The 25290-nt window shown below is 37.1% G+C and overlaps 1 protein-coding gene across 9 annotated transcripts in view; it reads left to right on the top strand.

Annotated features, from left to right (window-relative positions):
* Positions 1-25290, top strand: part of C3G (C3G guanyl-nucleotide exchange factor) — an 81777-nt gene that overhangs the window by 25394 nt on the left and 31093 nt on the right. For 2 of the 9 annotated variants that reach the window (XM_086909633.1, XM_086909635.1), the window contains exon 1: positions 13712-14600. The exons of the other annotated variants lie outside the window; for them this stretch is intronic. The gene's annotated coding sequence lies outside the window, so the exon portion shown is untranslated. Of the gene's footprint in view, positions 1-13711; positions 14601-25290 lie in introns of those variants that run through there. 9 annotated transcript variants of the gene reach the window in all.

Consider the following 25290-nt stretch of genomic DNA (forward strand, 5'->3'; position numbering starts at 1 on the left):
ATATCCGCTGCCATACTAATTAAAAATTTCTTTGGACAAGGGGAGGACAAGAGCGAGAAAAGGGGGAAAAAGAAAAATTACGTGGCGAAATGAACGGCGTGTTGCTCGTTAAAAAAAAAAGAAATGGCGTACTGGATGGTCGACCAGGAGAGAGGGGGGGATTGTATCAAAGAGGCGCGAAAGAAAAATATCAGGGAACGCGTGTCGTCACGGCAAGATCGTGCGCTGGCATCTCATTAGTCCGCGAATCCTCCGCGCTAATGAGATTAATTACCGAGTCGTCGTCGTCGTCGTCGTCGTCCCTCTGTCTCGCGCGGAAGAAACGCGAGGAACAGGCGGATAGTAAAAAAAAAAAAAAAAAAAAGAAAGAAAGAAAAAAGAGAGAGAGAGAGAGAGAGAGAAAGAAAAATATATGGCGATAAACAATCGAGCGTCCTGTTCGATCGTGGCGACGCACTAATTTGACGAGAGACTGGATTAATTGCTGCTGGCTGGCGGTGTGGCCTCCTCTTGTTCGATCCGTGACACTCGGCGCGCAATTTAATTCCAGGATTCGATTTAATTTCGAGCGACTTGTTCCCCCGTGTGGATGCGTGAATTTTTTCATTTTCCTCGCTTTTTAATACAAGTTTGATTATTTGAGAACCGATGTTTGCCGATGTTTCGATCGATTTAATTCGACTTATTTTATCGTGGACAGGTGAATTTTTTTTTTTTTTTTTTTTTCACTTTATATTATATTTTCGCGAACAATTCGTTAAATCAATTCTCTCAACCATACTCGATCTGATATATTCGAAACGGTGGATATCACCGTGCTCGATGTCCAATCGACATCGCGTTTTAATGAAATGAAAGATCCCGCCCAATTTTTCAATTAATGATAAAATCTCGATACCAAAACATTTGTCGTCGTAAAATACAATTACTTTATCACCCCCCTCCCGAAAACCGCAACACGCAATTCACTTGGCCGATCCATCCTTTCCATTACCCCCTCGAAACAAAACGAAACAGAGAAAGAAAAAAATCATTTCCAATTTTCCAATCGACACTGAATACACATTTCCATAAGTAACATCCCGCAACCTCGACCGCACGATACAATTAAACCGTGCTCAAAAATCAAATTTCATCCACTATTAATTCCCATTCCCTCTGCTCGAAAAAAAAAAAAAAAGTCGATCGAATCGATCGATCGCCCGTTCTTTCGACCCTAGGCCGAACCGAAATTTCCGATTCATCGTTCCACGGTTCACCGAGGATTATCGCGATCGGAAAAAACGTGCGCGTTAATCGCCGCGCCCTGTTTATTCGCCGTTTTGAGGCCGATACGACATCGCGGTTGAATTGCAGAAATTATGCAAATCCAATCCCCTTCCAGATATCCCTTCTGCTGGGGGTCGTTCTCATTACCGATCGCCGTATAAATATGCGGGATACAGTTTCACGGTGGCCGAGCGCAATGATATTCCGAGCGCGAATCCCAGCAATCTGTCCCCTCTGTCTCCCCTTCCCAGATATCGATCGGCCGCTGTCCAAACCCGTGGAATCCGCTCGATTATCGAAAATTCGGAATCGGATTCTTCGCGGGTAAAATGGGGATCGATCGAGTGGAACGATGGATTTGAACGAAGCGGGGGATTTCGAATATCTTTCGAGTCGCTTTTCAACGAAGAACTTAATGAGGTGAGGTGCGTGGGATCGAAAGGTATCTTAAATTTTTGATGGATCGAAGAGGCTCGAAGAGACAGGTGGATCAAGTATCGTGAAAGGAGGAGGGTGGAATTAAAGGATTGGAATCGTTTCAAACGAGGAATTTAAACGGGGAAATATATAGAGGATCTAAGTAAGTGAAATTATTTTAAATTCGGTCGGATCAAAGATGCGATATAAGATTGAATGGATCGAAGGAGGAGTTAAACGAAGAAACTCTTGCATGTTTTTAATCCGAGATACACTTTATTTTAAACCTTTGCGTATCGATCTTCAACTGTTTTGTGTTTTTCCGTTCTATCAGACGATATCACCTTTAATACGACATTTTCACATGAGCGGCAAATAATACTCTGACCCAGTAACAACTGGTGCACCTATAAAGATCCGATATCCGATAAAGGTTAACACATTCGAGAGAAGAGGATATCGCGCGCGTGTATCGGTTCCTAGCACCCCTTTTTTTTATATATATGTATATATATATATCTATAAAATATACACCTCCATCTTTTTTAAACCCTTCCAAAATCCCCGTATAAGCCGTTTACGCTCTAATCCGAAGATTAAATCGCCCCAACTCGTCTCTCTCTCTTTCTCTCTCAGGAGGAATCACCATCAGCTCTTCCACCTCGATTTACACGTGGATAAACGTGTCCACCACGCTTTAAGAGTTACGCTAGCGATAATTAAACGGGGAGGGGATCTCGTTGAAATTTCGAGATCGCATCTCTCTCTCTCTTATCGTTAGCCAAGGAAAATGAAAGATAAACATCGAGGAAGGAGCGGTTGAGAATTAAGGTAACGATGGTAACGAGTTGGCGGGGGAGGAAAAAGGAATCGTTTCGAAGCACTTGGCGCACGTAAGGAGGCCCCCGTTTCCTTAAAGTGTGCAACTAAAGCTGCATTAATTAGCGAGATGGCCTTGCCACGGTTTGATCGCGACGGAGCGGTGTCTCGGCGGCCTTTTGGACCTTTAGACTCGGAGGAAAGACACGCGAGCGAAGGGGAGGGAGGCCTTCGACGTCATTAAAGCGACGTGGTGGCCGCTTAACTACAGCCGCCATTAGACCTTTTTTCCTTCTCTGTTTCATTAAAAGCCACTCGTGCATTCTCTTTGATTCGCGATCGCGTTTCCACCGATTAACGAATCGATACACGAGCTTTCTTTCCATTCTAATCTTTTTCGTTTCTTCTCTCGTCTTTTCTGAAATGAAGGAAGGAAGGAAGGAACAATGGGCAAGTGGTTGTAGCGCTCGGTTGTAGGATCGGAGCAAGAGATTGTACGGAATAATAAATCAAGGGAGGATGGTTACGTTGTCTTTCTACGTTCGAGTCTTTTCGAGCCTCCTTATTAGTTAGGGATATTAATTTCCTTGGAACTTCATTAACGTCTTCTGGCGAAAAAAGAAAGGGGATTTCTTCGCTTCGTTTGACTCTTTTGGAGAATAAATAATCGTATAATAAATTGTATAATCGTATAATAATCGGCCGCGTTTTAATCTCTTCGATACGATCATCGATTTTATCGATCGATAACTGTATTCGAATGAACGTATCGAAAGAGTCTTCTTATTAATTAGGGATATTAATTTCCCTAGAACTTCATCAACGCCCTCTGACGAAAAAGAAAAAGGATTTCTTCGCTTCATTCGCTATTCGACTCTTGGAGAATACAATTGAACGTATCGAAAACTTTAACGCTATCGGCAAAATTAGTTAGGGATATTAATTTCCCTAGAATTTCATCATCTTCTGGATTTTTTCGCTTCACTTGCTATCCGTTTGACTCTTGTGTTATCGTATATATATATCAAAACCATCCGCCTCGTTTAATCGATACGATCGTCGATCTTATCTTAACCGACAACTGTCGCCGCGTGTACTCGAAATGAACGTATACGAAAAGGTCAACTTTTATCGATTACGATTGGCTCGTAAGAACGAAAAAAAGAATTTTTTTTTACCATTCAAAACTTGTTCGAAACATAAGCGTTCCAATTGAAAAAAAAAAAAAAAAAAAACCACTAATCAATTTCTCCGACATAGAATCTCGACACCAATATCGAGATTCGATATTTTCTCGAAAGGATGTCGTGCTCGATCCCCGTAAGCAACCCTCCAACTTACCCTCCGCTGCACCATCTTCTTCTAAACGTATAATATATATGTACAATACATGCAATGAGTTCCCCGTTCAATGAAATAGCCCCGTGAAATGTGGGTGGGTAGGCATAAATGGATCGCCGAACGAGAGAGAACTGTGACTCATCCCTCCGCGCGTTCGTCCCACGCGATCTCCTTTTCATCGCGTATCGAACGAACGAGGCCTGCCCCGCCAATATTCGAGGACGCGATCCGTCTTCCGCGATGCTCTTTTCCACGATCGTGCGAGTTTATTCTGTATTGTTATCGTATCGGCGGATTATAACCGCGGGGCCCTCGAAAACGGGGTCGAGGAGGGTTATTGCTCTTGGCGGAGGGTTATTGTTTGCGGGATTGGATGTTTGGAGACCGTTCGTTGAATCGTAGAATTGGTATTCGGGATATTGTCTATACGTCTATCGGTTGTGTGCTATTAATGGACGTTAATGAGCTATATCGATTAGTTAGATCGAGTTAGGGTTATCTTTATGTATAGTCTTCGATTGAAGGGAGAAATTGATCGATTTATTATTGTGAACGACGAGGGAGGATGAAACGTATATTTTTCACGATGTGTTACGTCGTTACGTAGTTTCATAAAATTTAATATAAAAGCGAAGAATTTTTGCACTCTGATTTTACGAAATTCAACGATGGGATAGGGTTAGAATGTTTAATCTCTGGATAGGGGAAAAGATGGATATTGTAATTTTTATAGAGAATTGTTCCCTCGATAGTTGTGAAACCGTATCAGCTTGGATTTATATAAGCGACGCGCGTAGAGATAACAATGATCGTAACTGACAAGAGGATCCTGTTCAAAGATACACATTGTGAGGATTTTCTATTTTATTATCTATTTTTTCTCTTCCCTTCTATCAGAAAAATCCAACTTAAATCCAAAAAAAAGATTGTCAAAGTCGAAGAATAATAACAGCAAATTAATATGTAATTATAATTATCCAAATTACACAGTGTGTCCTTTCTTTACGAATCGACAAAAGATTTCACCGTCTCCACCTCTCCAAAAATCAACCAGACTGTCGACCAGGTATATCCTCGACCCTTTCTTGCAAATCAGCCAAAAAAATTCTTCCTTCGACTTCTGTCACGGAAATCCACCTCATCGAAAAATCGGAGGATAACACCTTTTCCCAAATAATTACCCGAGCTACCCATCCTTTCTTTCACGAGTATCGACAAATCTCTGGAACAAAAGATTCCGCTTGTCTCAAAAATCAACCGGACGAGATACGTGGGGGAGGAAAAAAAGCGCAAAAACAAAAAAAGAGACCACGCGAGAAAGTGGAACTGCGAGCGAGAACGTCTTTTGATGTCTGTTCCACCCTCCAATTTGCAAAGTGAAACTATCTCCGACCACTTTTCCGAGCCAATCGCGCGGCAGATGCGTTGGCCGCGAGCTTTGAACCGGCTTTCAACGCTTTTTCCGGAGGGTAAACGGTCTCCCACGGCGGTGACTTGGTTGTTTGCGCAACCACTCCCCATTTGTCGAAAAAAAAGTCATGGTGAAACGTTTCTCGCGACCGAGAAGGGATGCGTGGATGCGTTCCAAAGTGTCGAAAAAGCTGAGGGGAGGGGCTTTTTTCGCGGCTTTTCAAAGGAAACGTCGGAGGAAACGTCGTTTTCTGTTTCGAAACGAAGCTCGAGGATAAACGCGTCTAATGCTAATTTCTTCTCCTGGAGCTTTTTTTCGAGAGATATGCGAACAATTTGTTGTAATCTGCGTTGCGAATGGGTTATCCTTCGATCGAATTGAATCAATCAAGAAATAATCGAGAAATTTTGAGATACTTGGGGATATTAAAATTGTTGTTGTTATTCCTATATTTTGAAAATCTGAAGAAAATCTTCAGAGGCGAAGAAGAAGAATATTTTGGACTATTATTCGGACGAAAGAAGTAAAAGTTGTTATCAAAGCGTTTGGATTGAATCTAGAAAAGTCTTTTTACTAGTAGTCGTCGAACTTTCGGATACAGAAAGAACAGAATCGAAGAAGAAGAAGTTTAAACTGTCATTTGCAAAAAAAAAGGAAAAGTTGTCATCGAAACATTGGAGCGGAAATAGAGGATAATCCAGCTAGATAGACTGTTTCCGACTGTTTTAAATTGTTTAAATTATTAAAATTACCGAACAAAATTACAGAAGAAGAGTAATTTGAACTTTGGGCCTGTTATCTCGAGAAAAGAAAAAAAAGAAAAAAGGGGAGGAAAAGTCGCCGGCGAGGCAACTGGAACGGAAATAGAGTTCGCAGGATACGATGGCCTCGACTTCCATCCACTGGAATGGCCTAATCGAGACGGTCGGAAGGCATTCGACATTATTTTAGATGGGAAATCGTCCAACTTCGAGGAAATCGATTTTATTTCTCGCGAACGATTCGCAGGGAACGTGAGGGATGAAACTGCTTTATTACCCCTTTCACAGTTATCGCTTTCGTCGATTCATTTTCACGAAAATGATCGATACAATTATTATACGTCGTACATTCGAAGAAAAAAATTTCCAAATATTTATCATTCGTCGTTAACAATTATTTTTGAATAATGCTCTTTTTTCTCCATTCAAACATTACGTTTCATAGAAATTATTTATACTCTTTATCCTATAAAATGATATATTGGTGTATTCGTTGTTCCTCTATTTTTTACGTTTTCATTTTTCTCCCCATCCCCCGATTAATAACTTAATAACAAATGAACCCGCGTACTAACCATTCCATTCTATTTTTATACCATTATTTCACGTGATACAGTTATTTAATAAATATAAAACGAATATAAAATACGAAACATTTATTAAAGCCTGATATTTACAGTCGAAAGAAAAAAAAAGAAGAAGAACGTACAACGATAGGGGATAAAGTTAGAAAAAAGTTGGAAATTCCATGAAGAATTGGAAGAATCATTTATATACGCGCCAAGTGACGTAATAAAATCGAACTCTGAACTTTTAAAACGGTTTCCAAAGAGCGCACTACTTGTTTGTTGTAAAAAACAAAGGGGAGATATCTCTTTAAGCGTGTAAAACAAATTACGAAGCGGACCTCGGTGAAGGTGAAACGATCAAGTTTCGAGTAAAAGTTGAACGTTGTGTTGTAACGGGGGGGAGAGAACAAAGGAAGTACAGATTTGCGATTGCTGGCGGAAGCAAAGGAAATGGACGATGTTTCTTGTTTCCGTGCCGCTTTAAAGCAAAAGCGGTGACGTTAATTAACACGCGACCGTTCAATTCGGCACACGTCTCGAGAATACTCGAAACAATCGATATCAAAGGTTAACTGCATACTGGTTAATTGTATTGGCCAGATTAGATTGCATTGAAGACGATATCTCACGCCCCGTTGTATTATCTTATTTCCAAAGAAACGAAACATCGAAGAATCGATAAGTTGAATCGGTCTGGATTTCGATTAAATCCAATATCTTAAGTATCCAGTATTTATATTAAAGAAGGTTACCAATCAAGGTAACCAGAGTCTCTAGAATGTAGAATTATACATATATTTTCTAATGTAACAATATAATAATAGAATATAGAATGGCGAGATACGAGTGCAAAGGATTAATCCTTCACGAATATTTCACGATAATTTTAGTGAAATTTCCCTTTCAAAGAGAATAATAATTAATATTACCTATACTCCAATTAGATAGAAAATATTGGGCCACAAAAAAAATTATTCCTCTAATCTCAAACAGAAACGTAATCGTAGATCGATCTTTCCATACTCTTTAATTAATAACCTCGAAATAATTAATTAGTTCAACACCGGGCAAAAAAGTCTGCATCGTGATAAATAGCCATGGCGGAAGACGAGAGAGAGAGAGAGAGAGAGGAAACATAAATTCTGTGGAAAATGTCGCCGTGTATCGAGCATTTCTAAGGGAAAATACGGCGACGAGACGCAACGCGCGGCCTCACGAGAGAGGGCAGAGAACACTGGCGGAGAAAAATGTTGTCGTAAAACCGGGCGTAATGAACACAAGGCGAGAACGGCACGCGTGGTGGAGGTCGGTGAAAAAAAGGGGGAGGGAATACACGGTTTTACGCGGTGTTACTTCTTTTCCAGCCTCTATAACGCGCCGTGTACATCGCCCTACGATATTATCCGATAGAACCCTAGTCCTTCCCTGGAAAGGTATCTTTTCTTTATACTTTTTCTTGCCGGCCAGTGGAGCAAGTTGCACGAGTTCAATAACCCAGACTTGCACGATCTGGGATTGAAGGATTTTGGTGGAGGAGATTCATTGTTGGAAATGGTATATGGAGAAATGTATTATTTTGTTAACCGAAATGTAGAAGGTATATTTAAGTAAGTGCGTATTAGTAAAATATCAAAAGAAATTGAAGAAAATTTGTGTATTATAGATGGAAAAGATCGAGAAGTTGGAAATTTCCACGAAGATTAAATTGTTCACGAGTTAAGATGGAACTAAGATAGAGATGTTGGACGAAGTTGAAAATTTCTATGAAGATTAAAATGTTCACGAATAGAAAAGATCGAGAAGTTGAACGAAGTCGAAAATTTTCGATTCTATGAAGATTAAAATGTTCGCGAATAGAAAAGATCGAGAAGTTGAACGAAGTCGAAAATTTTCGATTCTATGAAGATTAAAATGTTCGCGAATGTATTATAGATGGAAAGATGGAGAAATTGGACGATGTCGAAAATGTTAGAGTATTGAGGATGAATGACGCGTATCCCATCATTCTACGAATTCTCAAGATGGCATAGATCGCGAGAAATCGAAAATTTTATTAAAATGTTCACGAATCAAGATGGCACAGATCACGAAAAGTTGGACAAAGTCGATTCTACGAAGATTAAAATATTCACGAATGAAGATGGAAAAGATGGAGAAGTCGGACGGTGTCGAAAATTTTGAATATCGGCTGTACGAGGATTAAACGCGTTCATCATCATTCGTTCGTTCGAATCTACATAACAGAGATTTCCATTTCTGAGGTGAAAGATTTCCATTTCTCGAGAAGGGAAGAAGAAAGAGGGTCGTTGAATTCTCGGAAGAGTTGATTAAATTCGCAACTTCTCGCGAGCATCGAAATCTCCGATGATCGATAGGATGGAAGTTGCAACGTTCATCCGTCGAATGGAATGATAAAACGCTTAAGAAATTGGCGGGACCCGGGTATCGGATTGGACTTATTGTTAAAAGCAGCGAGGACGCATTGTTCCAAGTTTTTCGATTAAAACTTCCCCCGGTGTCATTCTCTCGTCCCTTTGTCCTGTAAAATGCTCCGTGGACGGTCATTTATGTTCTTGCCGACTTCGAAGATTAATTGGTTGACGATCGTTCTCGGGGAGAGAGAGACCTTGAAAAAGACAATTCTCGCGTGTGTGCGAAGGCAAAAAAAAAAAAAAAAAAAGTGACCAATTTGAATATTGCCTTTCCTTTCACCAACGAAAGAATTTATACCGGCTATTAAAAGAAAAGAAATCGAGATTTATTGGGAGTCGAGTTAAAAATGGAGACTTTTTAATCATCGTTTTAGCTCGGTTTTACGAAATAATTTTGGAATAAAATGAAATTATTGTACCGTCGATAATTCGATAATTAATATCGCTCGCCATAGAATTTCATTTATCGGAATGATAAATTGTCTCTCTATTCGAAAAATAAGCCAAATATATATGTTTCAATTTATCTGAACCTATTATTATTTGAAAAGTTAAAAATAGATAATAATCGAGAAACTCTTGTTATCATATATAAATCTACGCTATTCCCCCCATTCCCTCTTGAAGCGAATTCTACTCCTAAAAAGAAATCTTATCCCTTTGCAATTATCATCTCATTAACGTTAAAAAATTCCCTTCGATCCCCTTCGAAACGCGCCTCCAAACAAAAATGCAAGAAAAGAACTCGCCAAAAATAGGTTTCTCCGTAACGCAATTAATCGGGGAAAAAGTGGACATCGTTTAACTCCTTCTCGTCCTCGATCCCGAATCGAGCAGAAAGGAAAATGAAAACGATCCCCCCGCGCTCGCCATTAGATTTTTATTTAGCGTTGGTCAGGTGCTCGACTTGTATCGAGCGCACGGGGTTTTACCGTTAATTGCGACGACGGAGAAACCGCTGCGGGGCCGCGGTCGTAAAATACGTTTTATCACCCCCTCAAGTGATGGCGGCGCTGCCTCCGCGGGACGCCATTAATACGCAAATTGCGACCACGAAATTTCTCGAGAGGACGCCGACTAATATCGATACCAGACTCGCTTCGCGATTCTATTATTCTCCAATTATTTGGAAAGAATCTGGAATCTGGGAGTAGTATTAGTAGTTATGGTGAAAATGTGAATTTATAGAATTTGGGGGGGGGAGGTAATAGAATCGTTTTATTTTTCTCTCCCCATTCGAATCGAAAGAAGGATTGTAAAGGGTTTGTAAAATTTGGTTAAAAAATCTTTTCTTCAAAAATCTTTTCTTCGAATCGGGAAAGAGTTCTCGAGATTAAATGGAATTAAAATAATGACGATATTTAGATTCGTAGGAAATTTGGGGGAAAAAATCCTCTCCTTTTTTCCTCGATATTATTTTCTACTTTTAAAAATTTTACAAAAAAAACTATTTTCTCGATGTTAGAAAGAGGAGGAAGACCCGTGGGCAGAGTTTAAAATATTAATGTTTCACGAGATAGATGTTAGGAATTTAAGAACGTTGCGAGGTAATTGCAGAAATAATTCAGCAGCGGAGGTATATTATTTTTCGCTGGCAACATCACACTGGATACACGAGAGTACTAATACGGTCCCTTTGTTATTTCGAATATACGAACCCCTTTTTGACCCTGGGTCAACTCTCTTATGATATCTCAATTTCACCCTTCTCGTTGCAAACGGTATACACATCCATGTTCCATGGAAAATGAAACCAATCTCGGTTGATTCATAACGAAGATATTTCGAATTCAATTTTAATTCTCTTCGATAGAGTTAATCATATATCTTACTTCTTCTCGAATCAAGCTTTGAAAAAATACCTCTGAAAGAGCAGTTATTATTCTCCTTCTCTCTCTCTCTCTCTCTCTTAAATTCGCCAACTTTTCCGCGCTATCGATCCGAAAAAACTCGACAAAACTTGTTACAATTTCGAGTTGGAACTCGTTTGAAGCTGACCGATGGAAAAATTTCGACGAAAAATCGCGAGATTGCCAATGGTTTTGGTTGGCAACTCGTGTAACTCGTAACACAAATATTTCTTCCCTGGAAAATATTTGTCGTACGATTATAATATTCTTAGTAATAATATTATATCGGCCGATACTGTATGGAACAGTGTGCGTTTTGCTCGACAGTTTGTTCCATAGCTGCATTTCAGCCTGTTAATTAAAAGGTATTTTAACTCACTGGCTGGCTTTTGTGCCGGCAAAGCGCATGCTCCTTCTATAAATCTGTCAATTAAACGAATGAATTTCGACGATGTTTCGCGATCATGCTTCGAAACTTGGACTGAAAACACCAAGTTATTTTTAATTAAGGGGAAATCCCTCACGATCGATCACGATTAAAAACTCTCTTTTATTCCTTAAACTTGCCAACCATTAAATGTTTACGAGTCAATTACGCGTGTTTACCGTTGCGAGCGTAATTTAAATATATAGTATATTGAATGTTTATTCATCAAATGGGCTATTAATTGAAAAGTTTAGATTAGTATTTCTTCAATTCGATCGTTATACATAAATTTTTGAAATTATTATATTTCGTACATTTTTTTTTTTTTAAAGGAAATCATTGCTCATTTGTAAATTATCTTTTATTTGCAATTTATTTATCGATAAAATTTATTTTTTAAAAATTATTGGAATATTTTTGTAGAAAGTTGTTAAAATTATACATAAAATTAAATAAACGGGTAGCGAACATACAGTTTTATCGATCTTGCAAAACTGAGAGAAAAAAGAAAGAATATGTAAAAAACGGTTCAGCAAATGACATTGTACGAAATGAGTCTCTGATGGTACATATAAGGTATTCGACAAATTTCAGCCAATCGGATGATATTGCGAGTCGAAATGCATGCGAATCGTGTTTTTACGATCGTCTCACTTGTTCCACGAGTTTCATCTAGAATTTTATTATTACGCCGAAGAACTGGTCAAAGAAGTGGCGCGAAAAACGTGGTCGTAAGAATGGGAGAGGGAGGGAAAGGAAAAAAGGGTATAAAAAAAAAAATATGGATGGATTTCAAGGATTTAGTAATCGTTTTAAATTGAAACTACCTTGTATTTTATTTGAAAAAAGGGATCTCTTTTTACGCTCTCTCAAATTCTTTTGTTCCTTTGCGGAGAGCAAATCGAAAATTAAATTGGAAATTTTTTTATCTTCTCGATTCGAGAAAAGGATTTTTAAAAATATTCAGAATTATATTGCACGGTTTAACACTTCTCGAATATTTGCAATAGCAATTTAATGATTTCAATATCTGTAATTTAATTTTTCTTTCTTCTTTGAAATTCTCGATTCTTGTATATGTAAACAAAAACTAAAATTTCGAAATTTAAATTATAGAAGAAATATCAGATTTTAAGAATTAAAAATATATAGTATAACCAAATACAAATATGTGGTAAAGTGATCGAGAATTTGTCTACGGATATGCTGTTCGCCTTAGAAAAAAAAAAAAAAAAAAAAGACCACGAAAGTAAAGCTGCGAAGTCACGTTCTGGAATCAAATATCAAGAAAAAAGGAGGAGAACTTGCCTTCACGAGAAGAGCGAGAAGTCTGTTTTCGATTTCTATCGCGAGAAGGGGAAGTTTACGAAACTGCTCCTCCAACATTCCGAATGCAACCAAACGAACGCCCCTGCAGATTCTTTATCGTTAGCATTTTAATTGCGTTGAAAAATATTCCTTCTCCTTTTCCGCTCCGTGTTAATTGCCTGATTTTTGTTCCCTGTCAAGATGAGATAAGAATTTCTAAAATTTCATCTCGCTCGATATTCCAATGAAAATTCGTAATTTTTAGCAACGTAAACTACTACAGAATTCCAATTTTGCTTTATTTTATTTTATTTTATTTTATTGCATTTCAAATTTATAATTTTATTATACAAATACATAATTCTATTATTTCATTTGATGAAATGATTCTGATTTTGATTGCGCAATATATTATTTTTAAATCTTATTATTAATATATAAAAAGATCATTTTATTACTGGATTTATTTATATTTATTAATATTTTTTCTCGTATTTCCCGCTATTATACAATTAAATTTAGCAATATGAATGTGAAATATGAAAACGCATAAAATTAAAATTAATTAATTTCACTCGCGATATTCAACCAGAAGAAGTAATTAAAATATTTGTATTTTAATTAAAATTAAATTTGATATATATATTCGATAAATATAAAAAGAAACTATTTTTTTCAAATGCTATCAAAACATCGTAATTCTTTAATATAATTATATATTCATTCCCAAATTCACCGAATACTTGATGAAATGTATTATTATTCCCTCAGAGTATAATAATATCATCATGTTACTCGCGTAATCTCGTTTGAATTATTGCTCGTTTAATTCGAAATATAATACCTCTAATTCCATTGCAATTATTATTGGTTAATCATAATCAAAATTGTAATGCGATCAAAAGTACTTGTTCATAACGAATCGTCATCGTAAAACATTAAAAAAAAAAAAAAAAAAAAAAATTAAATCGTGAATTTAACACCGAATAATAATCGAGTCCGAATAAAAATAGCAAAATATTATGTTAAATGGCTTAGGAACACGGTCGATGCATCTTTCTATCAACGTGGGAGCGTGAAAGACGCGAGAAAGCTTGTGCTTACTTACGATACACGGTCGAGTCCACTTAGTGGAACGAAGATGAAAAGGAAAAAAAACGAAAGAGAGATCGAATATCTCTCGGCTCGAATGCACGAGTGGAAGAGAAACGAAAAAATAACGAAGGAGAGATCGAAGATCTTTCAAGGTATACACGCGACGTATACGACAAGGACAAAAGTATATTAAAGTTGGAAAGAGAGAGGAACGAACAGAGAACGAAACGGTAGAGATAAACCGAGGAGAAAGAGAGAGAGAGAGAGAGAGAGAGAGAGAGAGGGGCATGCACGCCGGTGCAACAAAGACGGAGACAAGAGATCGTACTCGATGCTCGTCGGGTGAAGTTAGTTAGCAGTCGATGCGCACACGCCACGCGCTCCGGACGTACGTCGTTTCGTACCTCTCTCCGGTGTCCTGTCGCGTTGTCCGTTCGTTCCTCTCTCGGTTTGTCAACGTGTCCGGTTCGAGGTAGGGAAATCCGTGACGCTTCCGCTCGAAAGTGAGTCTCTTTCACAACGATCGACGAACGATAGAAACTCGGTCGACCGAACACCATCTCCATAATTTCTTTCTCGAAGGGGCCGCGTGTGACCGGTTTCGAGTTTCATATGAAAACCGATCTTGCCAGTGCTACTATATTGGAATTCGCGATGTTCGTGATATTTTTGTGACACTGATTGTGACTCTGAAATTCGCGTGTATGACAAGTGTTCTCGAGATTCAGTTAATTACGACGTTACCTTAACGGAAAGCTTCGATGGCTCCTTATCGACTAGAACGTTCATTCCTTATTGGTGTTTGAACGAAACGTAAACACAAGTGGAGAGACTCGTCGAGATTGTTGTTCTCTAAGAAACGTACGGGACTCTAAGAAACATTCCTGAAATTCTGAATCAGGTAAAGCAAAATATTTATGTTCTTTAGCCTATCGAGGCTCGACATCGCATAAATTTTACGTATAATGTTTTCCGGTCGGTATACATTATCGTTTCTTTCCTTCTTTCAAACACTGTCTCTTTTGTTTAGATTTTTTATACAATTTCATAAAATTTTAAATTTTATCACGCTACGGTGAGCTATATTCTTTTTATATACTTTAAATAGGAAGTAATTAAACGTAAATAATGTTTGATTTCTAACGGAGATTAAGAATAATCGTGTCACGAATCGTATCGAATGGAAATCAGGCGATAATATTCATAGAACTATTCCGGCGGTCAATTCAAAATACCGTTACGAAACGATCGGTAAAAATACTCCCTGTTAACGATATATACGGGATTGAACCGGTGAAATATGCATTCGGGCCGATCGTGGCGCTTCACGCTTAATTTCTTCTCTCGATATTTTTCGGACGGCATTTGAATTTTAAAGTCGCGCACGACGTAACGGGTGGATCAATCATGGCTGCACGGTGGCAATGACAGGATGGCGTTTATTAATAACTTCGTGACAGAAGTGACGCGCCCGTTCGAACAAACCTTCGTGCCTTCGTGTTTTTGTCGCGTAACAATAAATCATGGCGTCCCGTTGTCGATGACTCGAACCTAATGAAACTTTTCCGTTTTCATATATTATATAGATGCATTGTCGTTGTACTGAACCGGCGCCTGTGACTCACTTCACGGGCGTGTACCGTGCTTTTTTGCGGTTGAAACGACGAGACACGAGATCGTAGGAAGGAATATCGTTACATCCGCATTCTGCCTCCGAGACGTCTGGATATAATATTTACGTATACAAAAAAAGGATCAAATGAATATGTAAAAAAAAGGATCGAACGTTTTGAATTGAAATTTTTTTAACAACGTAATTTTCGATACAAGTTTTACGAATTGTATGCGTATGTCATTAGAGAGGAAAATTTTTTCACGTCATATTGAAAATCGAAATGTTTTAAAAAATGAAGGAATATAAATTCGATAGTTATTAATTTAATTGATTGATTTTTGCTAATTAGATGTAATTTTATATTTTTTTTTTTTTCTTATATTTAAATAATCAATTTTGTAAAACATTCGATTCTGTGATATATATAATATTAAAATATTTCAAGAAGATTTGAAATGATCGAATAAACTCGTTTGAACTTTAGCTTCGATTCTGTAACTCAATATCGTGAAAGTTCTATTCCCTAAATGAAAATACTTTCTTATCAAGCGCTTTAGGCTGTGAAAGTCCTAAGTCTATATCTGATAGTCGATGATCTTAAACATTTCTTTCCAAGTATGCTTTATTAAATCTCGTGTAAGCATTGAACGTGTCTTGTAGATCCTCGAGTAGGATTCGGATAGTGTTTACTTCAAGATAAAAACGAGAAACTGTATCTACGAACAACAAAATATATTTATTATTGATTATTACATAAATATTTTCTGAAAATTAATATTTATCGTTTTAGTTGCTATATAAGAATGAAGAAGATTCAATTAATCTTTTTCAGCATTTAAATTCACGATAATTACCCAGATCGTTTTGCCATCACTTTTTTTGTCAGTTAATCCTAAATTATGAAAGTAGAAAAGTAATCTCTTGATAAAACTTGAAATTGGCATTGGACGCGATACTAAGAAAATTACAAAAAGTGGGTCAAGAAAAATCTGAGAATTGGAATTTCTCGGATGAACTCGAGTACAAGAGTCGCGAGGAGGTTAAAAATAATTCGAAGTAAATCCTGAGGAAACAGATGAGATACGATCTAAAATTTCGAATCAATGGTATTTCTGTTCATTTGGTTCGTAATCGGCCAAGAATGTCTGGAACATATCGATATTCGTTAAGCTCGAAATTTATCGCAGACATCGCATTAATACAATAAAACATACCGTAGAAGGAATTCAAAGATGAGATCATAGCAAGTGCACGAAAGTAGGCGGTCGGACGATTCAATAAACAGCAGGACGAAGGTCGGGCTTAAGTCATCAACTGTGTTAACACTTTTATTTTCGACTCGCACATTCTGGCTAATACGAAAGGATTTCAAATTCCGATCTCTCCACTTTTAAAAATATTCAATTCGGATAATAGTCTGAGCTACCTCAATATTCTTTTTTTCTTTTTCAGTTAACCCATCAATTAGTAGAATTTGGTCGAGTTTTTTTCATCCACAATTTTTCTACGTTCTTTTACACATTTTTATTAGACTTTTATTCTTTCTAACGATACGTTATAAATGTTTAAATTCACGCCTCGTTTCACACGAATCAATCTTCGTGCAAAGATCCATTATCAGTGTTCCAAATAAATGCTATTCTTACAAATTCTTTATTTACACAACATTACAACATTTTATCACCGTTGAATAAATACAATGCTACATTATTTCCGAATGTTTCAATTTCAAATTCTGAAACGCGATCTTCTTCTTCTTTCCACGACAAAAAAAAAAAAGGAAAAGAAAAATCTTTCCCACTGCTCATGCAACCAGCTCAGGAAAGTTAAATATAAAATATTCCTCGATATTTATGTCGCAGAACGAATATCCAGAAGAAAGATTCTTCGAATATCTTTCTTACAAATGCTATAAAAAAAAAAAAAAAAAAACAAAGTAACCGAACTCTCTCTCTCTCTCTCTCTATCGTAAATTCCATCTAAAATTCCGTCTAAAATCAACGTCCTATATCAAATTTACCTTAAAATTCAGCGTATATAAAACTTTCCTCCTCCGTTATAACCGTGGAACCAGCGCGCCAACAGTTTCCAAGGAGATTTTCCCGGAATTTTAAAACGAGGACGAGGAGAGGAGCGTTTCCCTCGTGAAATTTTTCACCGGGCTTCGTCGATTTTCTCCTCGTACGGGCCATTTGTTAAGACGTTAAGGAAGGAAGAAATCGGAGAATCCAGCTCTCGAAACGCGATACCCCGCGATATTTTTTTTTTTTCTCTTTTTTCTTCCTTCTTCTTTTTCTTTTCTTTTTTATTCGTGGATGAAAAATTATTCGGGCGGCTCCGAGGCTGTGAGCCTCGTTCTTCCCATCGTGAGCTCTCGAGGCGAGCCTAATGTCAGGGACTTTGCCTCGTAACGAAAGCGGTTAATTAATTAACAGAGGCCGTGGTCGAGAGACCGCGTGCACGGATAAAGTGGATTTTCTTTTGTTTCGTTTTGTTTTCCAAGGAATTTTGCCTGCCTCTTGTTTTTTTTTCTTGCCTCCTTGCCTCGCGTGACTCTTGAACTGGTTCGATCGGTTCGATCGGTGAATCTCTTAACTCGGTTGATTTTTCGTTGGTGGAAAAGAGTTCGATTTAGGTTAGCTTCGAGGCGGAATTTTATATCAGATTGTACAACTTTTTGGAAAAATAATTTTTCTTTTTCGACGAGGAATTGATGGAATTCCGATCGTTGATGAAATTCGCGAGAAATTAGATTTAAGGTGGATCAATATGATTGAAAAAGAAATCTTACTTTTCTTTCCTTCCAATTAAAACAAGAAAGAGCTTAGGAAATATTTATCTTTACTCAAGAAGCGTAACGAGATCTACGACTCGTGTTTCCTCCCCGTGTTCGCGTCGGTTTTTCGGTTTACACGGTTCGAAAGGAGGGAAAAACTGTGAGTAATAAATTGCTCGAGCATTTATCCACGTGGTAACGATTGACATAATAGCGTAACACGTGTGTCGAGCATGTGCTACGTCCAGAGAGGGATGTTGATAACGTGCACAGGGAAATTAGATGCAGAACACATCTCCTCTGGATAAGTGTGTTGAAAAACGATCTTTCTTCTTTCATCCAGGAGGCGACCTCTCCAAAAATTACCTCTCGTTTTTTCAAACTTGAATCTCCGCATTGCGGACTTGTAAATCGTAATTTCTTCTTCGTCTATGGGGATGGCGCTTTTTTTTGGATTTTATTCCGGTTTTGATTCCGCGAGTGACTTTAATAGAAAATAAAATAAGTAAGTTTTGAAGTTTTTAATTAAATCCCTCTCTTTTTATATATATATATATATTTTTTTTTTCTGCGAGAGAATTATGAAAATTACGATTATGAATATATTCGAATTTTAAAGCATAATTTTCATGGAATATCAGAATTATATTTCTTCTTTTTCATTCACGAGTATTAGGCTCCAAGTTGAAAAGTTTTGGAAGAATCTGTTCGTTAATTTAAGGAAGTGCTTTTTAATTCATTGCTTTCGTACGAACGCTTATTTCAAATACGTACGTAAGCACGCATTTCTTTGGGAAACTTTCTTGAAAGCATTAATCTCCAGGCCTTCTTCGTATTACGTTTCCTTTTCATTACACTTTTTTTTGCTCTCAATTTATGTCAGCTCAGGTATCTTATTACCTCCTTTGAAAAAAACATCCCTTCTCATTTCCTTTTTCTTCTGTTTTGCAAACAATATTTCTATACAGGATAAAATTGCATTCAAATATTTGATAATTAAACGAATCAAAGTTATTTTGCCATTGAATATGAACATTATATCATATTGTTTTAACGTTACACTATAGATTCATCCATCCACCATTTTATCGTTCTAAGCAAATTCTATTCTAACAATTGCAGCCGGCGTATCTCGCGTGACTCACGAGAGAAGCAATAAACACATCATGCGTGCTAAGAATGTATAATACATAAATAGTCAATCGAGCTTAAGATGTAATCTATTCATCGTCTATCCATCGCGTGAGTGACAAACAGGTTTAAACCTCTTCCCGATTCTCCTCGATTCCCATCTCAAATATAAAAAAAACAAAAATTTAAATATTTATAGTCGAAGATGTAGTCGCAAACACGTATAACTTTCAGGTTACACTGCCTATTATTTCCAAATACTACGCACTTATTTTACTGGAAAAGAAATTAAAATTCCTTCGATCCTCTTCGTCTTTCAAAAAAAAAAAAAAAATATTTACAGTCGGAGAAACGCAATAAATGTAACTTTTAAGTTAAACTTCCACCTATTATTCCACTACTTATTGGGAAAAAATTAAAATTCCTTCGAATAATTTATGGACCAATCATCGGCCGCGATTCATCCGATAACTTCCATCTAATATTTTATTATTTCCCTTCGAAAGAAATTAAAATTTCTCGCGACTCGTGAATTTCAATTATCTTATCGAGATTTCATTCACTCCTGATTCATCTGATATTAACTTCCACCTATCGTTTCACTGTTTTACTTCACATTGGATACAAAGAAAGAGGAAAACTTCAAATTCCTTGGAACAACTCGTGGGCCAATTTCAAATATTCAGAAATGTCTGCTATTTATTAAAACTCGAACCACCTTCTAATTCATCCGATAACTTCCATCTAATATTTTATTATTTCCCTTCGAAAGAAATTAAAATTTCTCGCGACTCGTGAATTTCAATTATCTTATCGAGATTTCATTCACTCCTGATTCATCCGATATTAACTTCCACCTATCGTTTCACTGTTTTACTTCACATTGGATACAAAGAAAGAGGAAAACTTCAAATTCCTTGGAACAACTCGTGGGCCAATTTCAAATATTCAGAAACGTCTGCTATTTATTAAAACTCGAACCACCTTCTAATTCATCCGATAACTTCCATCTAATATTTTATTATTTCCCTTCGAAAGAAATTAAAATTTCTCGCGACTCGTGAATTTCAATTATCTTATCGAGATTTCATTCACTCCTGATTCATCCGATATTAACTTCCACCTATCGTTTCACTGTTTTACTTCACATTGAATACAAAGAAAGGGGAAAACTTCAAATTCCTTGGAACAATTCGTGGGCCAATTTCAAATATTCAAAAACCGTCTGCGGTTTATTAAGACCCCAACCCCACTTCCTAATTCATCCCATATATACCTTCTTTAAAAAAAAGAGAAGAGAAAAAGAAAAAGCCGGGAGGCCAATAAACGAGTATCCTCGAAGAATCCGTCCGCTTCCATCCTCCGCTTCCTTTATTCCTTCCTCCTATTCCGTGAGCAGCGGCGCGTTACACGGAAGAAAGCATCGACTGCGCGAGTCGAGAGGAGGCGGGGATGTGGAAACGGATAGAAATTGGATTCTTGTTTGCAGAGTCTTATTTGATTACGAGAGGCGGCCGTTTTTCCGTGCTAGCCGTGCAGTTACAGGTAGTCCTCGCCAGGTCTTCTCCGAGAGCAAGGGGGGAGTAACCACTGATAAAGCGACGGCGGGGGGGGGGGGGAGAGACGAAGTGAAAGCGAAATCTCGGGAGGGATCCGCGTTATTTTGCGCGGGGAAAATTAAATGCAAATGAGAGGGTTGGTGGTCCTTCCTCCTCCTCCTCCTCCTCCTCGTCGGCGAGGAGAAGATGGCCTCGACGGGGGTGGGGGAGGAGGAGCGGCGGCCGCTTCGAAATGATACTCTTCGAATGATTCGATTATTCGCGGGAACGAGTGAACGTTGACAGAAATTGCTTGTACGAGGATTGACAGGGATGAGGGAGGGGATTATAGAGCGAGGGAATGATATCGATTCCCGCGTTTTCAACTTGTGCTTTGTGCTCTTTTGGTGTTGGATGGGAAAAAAGAAAAAGGAAAAGAAAAAGTTGGTTGTATTGACTTTTGTTACAAAATAAGAATAAAAAAAGAAAAGAAGTTAGAAGAGGGTTAATCGATCGTGTAACGTAACGTATAATATTAAAAAAACGACGAGGAGAAAATTAATGGGATAAAAATGGCACTCCTCGTTGTTCTTTTGTGAAGAATTTAAAATAATAGATTAAAAAAAGAAATATCGAAAATTCACAGAAAAATTACACGCTGCCGTTCGAAAAAGAAAAAGAAAAATTGACGAATCAATTTTGTATCGTAACATATGATCGTATAAAGATTTTCTTTAAAAAGATAAAAAGACAAAATACGAAATATGGATAAAAATAGTTGAAAGAAGTTCGCACTTTTATTGAAAAAAAAAAAAAGGTGTTAATCGATCGTGACGTAACGAGGTAGTAGGTAGTTTTCGTTGGAAAACAAGGCGGATTTTGTTTGACGTGAAAAAAATGAGCGGATCGCAAAAATGCGCACGGTGTACACTGTGTGGAGGGTATAATGCCTCGAATTCAGGAAGCAAGCAGTCGGACTACTCGCGTTCTTCCACACTTCCGCCGAGTGCACTTCTCATCCGCATTTTGCCAGCCACTTTTCCACCGGCTTTTCACGTGAAAAGAGCGCGCAGTTTGCATGTAGCGAGATTTAGAAAAGCCCCATCCACCATTTTTCCTTGATTTTTCAACTTTAATGTGTTTACATTAGTTGGGATAACGCGTAACATTTAGAATTAAACGTGCCCACATCCTTTTTAATCCGCGTTATTTCGTTCGTTCGCTCGCTCCACTTTTTCATTCGTCCTCCCGTGTTAAATATCTCTCCCCGAGGAGAGATTTCCTTTTTTGGTACATTTTCATCTTAATTCTTTTCCCGTATATTAAAACGTATATTTCGTGGAAAAAATATTGGCGGGAAAAAAAAAGAAAAAAATTTCACGTATGCGTATATTTCACGATATATTCATTTCTTTTTTTTTTTTTTTTTTTTTTATTGCAACTTCATTATCGCGCAAAACTGAATTTTTGCTCCGTAATAAACGCGCGCAAAGTCTGGAAGCCTCCAATCGTGAAAAACAAACATTGTCAAACAATTGATGATATTACAAAAAAAAAAAAAAAAAAAAGAAAGGTAACGGTGAAAAAATTTCGCGAAATTTTATTACGCTCGGTGAAAAATGTGAAAAGCGAGTCAAAAGTGTTTCCCAGACAAATTTTTAAAAGAACGATAAAAATAAATTATTACTTTTTTTTCTTCTTTTTCCTTTACAATTTTGTTTTTACGATTAAAACACGAAATTTTCGCGATAAATTCTCACTTAACTTTACGACGTTACGATTTTTGCAACAACGAAAGAAATTCTTGAAATTGAATCGCAAGAAGGAAACGACGTTCTGCGGATCTATTAAATGTAATAAACGCCGATTACGCGTTTTATTCTCGAGTGGGACAGTACCTTCTTTCATTGGCGAGGAACAACTTTCTTTCCCAACGTTCCATTGGCCGTTCTTAATTTTAATCGCATCAACGGTTGGAAACTCGTGTAAAATCGACGTGGGTTTCCGTGTTAATTTTTTTTTCATCGAATATCACAAGCGTGATTAACTGTTGATACTTGTGCAACTGTCGATTCGATTTGATTGAAATCAATAAGTCGATATTTCCTTTTTTCGTTTCCCTATGAACGATTCGTGCAAACAACGTTCATTCATTACTTTGCGTTATTTTATATCGTTTTAATTTCATCGACATTTCGTTCGCGAAAGACAAAAGTTAATCATTTTTCATTCCGTTATCAAAATATTGAATCGCGATACGAACTTGATATTTTAATATCTCGTATTAATCAGCGAATCGTATGAATGGTAGTAAATAGGAGCAAGAAGAATTTTTCCAAATCTTAATAAATCGAATTCCCTCAATTTTCACGAACGATCCATTACTTTCCTTCGTGGAAGTAAAAGCGATTCGGTGAGAACAAACTTATCCCTTCCAAGCGGATTATTTTCTCAAAGTTTGACATTAGCAGTAAACGTCTTAAGCTTTTTCCCTCCGAGGCGAAAATTATATCCGAGTTGAAACTGGACGACTCCGCTATACTCCGTTATAATATCTCTCGAACTCGCAAACTCTATTTCTACTGTTTAAGGAAAAGGGAAAAAAGAAAAGATCTTTCGCTTCTGATATTTTGTCCTTTTTATCCGACCACAGCCTTTTGAAAGCTTTCTCGTCCAACTATCTCGAAACGTTATAAGGGATTGGCCCTTTAATGGAACCCATTGTTTGCACTTTGAAGGGTATCAAAGATGTTACAAAGTGTTCTATAAACGGCAGACCACCACCCAGGGGATGAATTCTGAAACGCGGAAAGTTTGTTTTTCTTCTCCCGGTAAAATCGATTGAAAAGAAATTTCAAATTAAAAAAAGAACTCGTCAAAGTATCGATCATACTTTGAAAATTAACGTTCGAACAACTTGCGTCCATCTTCGTTCTTTGATTCGTTTTAACGTGAAAATTACTTTATCCGAAACGATTATAAAATTATCATCGTAAATACATTTACGAGTCGTTCATTATTACCAATAATCGCAATATTAATATTAAAAATGTGTAAAAAAAATGTGTATATAAATAATTTTAATTACGAGCAATGAAAAATTCGAAAGGAAGAGGAGATCCACTCCTCTCCAATCTCGTTATATTTTATCATTTATCAAAAAAAGCTATATATTTATACATATCACTACGAACATACACAGCCTCCATTAATTCACGTATCGATTCCATCCCCGCTTCCATCCTCGTTCGACCGTAAAAATCGAACAAGCGTTATCGATTATTTGAAACGATCATTGACGAAGAAGCCACCACTGAAGGAGGAAACGTTGAGAACGTCGACTATATTAAACCGGCGATCCGTTTCGTCTCGTTCCTTCGAGACGAGATTGGGACCGATTTATCCACGACACGATTTCGAACCGTAAATAGCCCCCGTGTTTAAATGTCGGGGCTAACGAAGTATCGGTATCGTAAATCAAATTCGGCCTGTATCTCATTATAATTAACGGAATTATTCGCGTTTCGAGCAATCACGCGACGGATTAACCGTGATTGTGATGCGCGCCCTCCTGAGAATTTAATGAATTTGATGGAAATTCGAACGAGAAAGGAAAAAAAAAAATATATATATATATATATATATATATATATATATATATATATATATATACATTTCAGAGATTGAACAACGAATTGCAAAGTGGATTAAATGACCGGGTTAAATGTTTCCAATTTTGTTTGATTAGATTAGGTTAGGTTAAGTTAGGTTAGGTGGGAATGTTCGGCGCGAATAAACATTGTTCAAAATCGTGCGACGGATTAATATAATTGCGACATGAAAATAAAATAAAATAAAAGTTAGGTTAGAAAATGGAAATGTTTGGCGCGAATAAACATTGTTCAAAATCGTGCGACGGATTAATATAATTGCGACGTGAAAATATTTAATCTGATTTGACGAAAAATCGAACGAGAGAGGGAGAAAAAATATATTTGAGAATAGAAAAGGAATTGTAAATTAACAACGATTTGGATAAATGTTTTCAACTTTGTTTAATTAAGTTAGGTTAGAAAATGGAAATGTTTGGCGCGAATAAACATTGTTCAAAATCGTGCGACGGATTAATATAATTGCGACGTGAAAATATATAATCTGATTTGACGAAAAATCGAACGAGAGAGGGAGAAAAAATATATTTGAGAATAGAAAAGGAATTGTAAATTAACAACGATTTGGATAAATGTTTTCAACTTTGTTTAATTAAGTTAGGTTAGGAAATGGAAATGTTTGACACGAGTGCATCCTCCTGATTTGACGAAAAATCGAACGAGAGAGGGGAAAAAAATATATTTGAGAATAGAAAAGGAATTGTAAATTAACAACGATTTGGATAAATGTTTTCAACTTTGTTTAATTAAGTTAGGTTAGGAAATGGAAATGTTTGGAAGTGAATTACGACATGCATCCTCCTGATTTGACGAAAAATTCTCAAATAAAACGAATTTCGAATTGCAAGTAAATTAGATAC

The sequence above is a fragment of the Apis florea genome, unplaced genomic scaffold (genome assembly GCF_048593485.1).
Source record: "Apis florea isolate Af1SG1 unplaced genomic scaffold, ASM4859348v1 contig_3158_pilon, whole genome shotgun sequence".
In the NCBI taxonomy this organism is placed as follows: domain Eukaryota; kingdom Metazoa; phylum Arthropoda; class Insecta; order Hymenoptera; family Apidae; genus Apis; species Apis florea.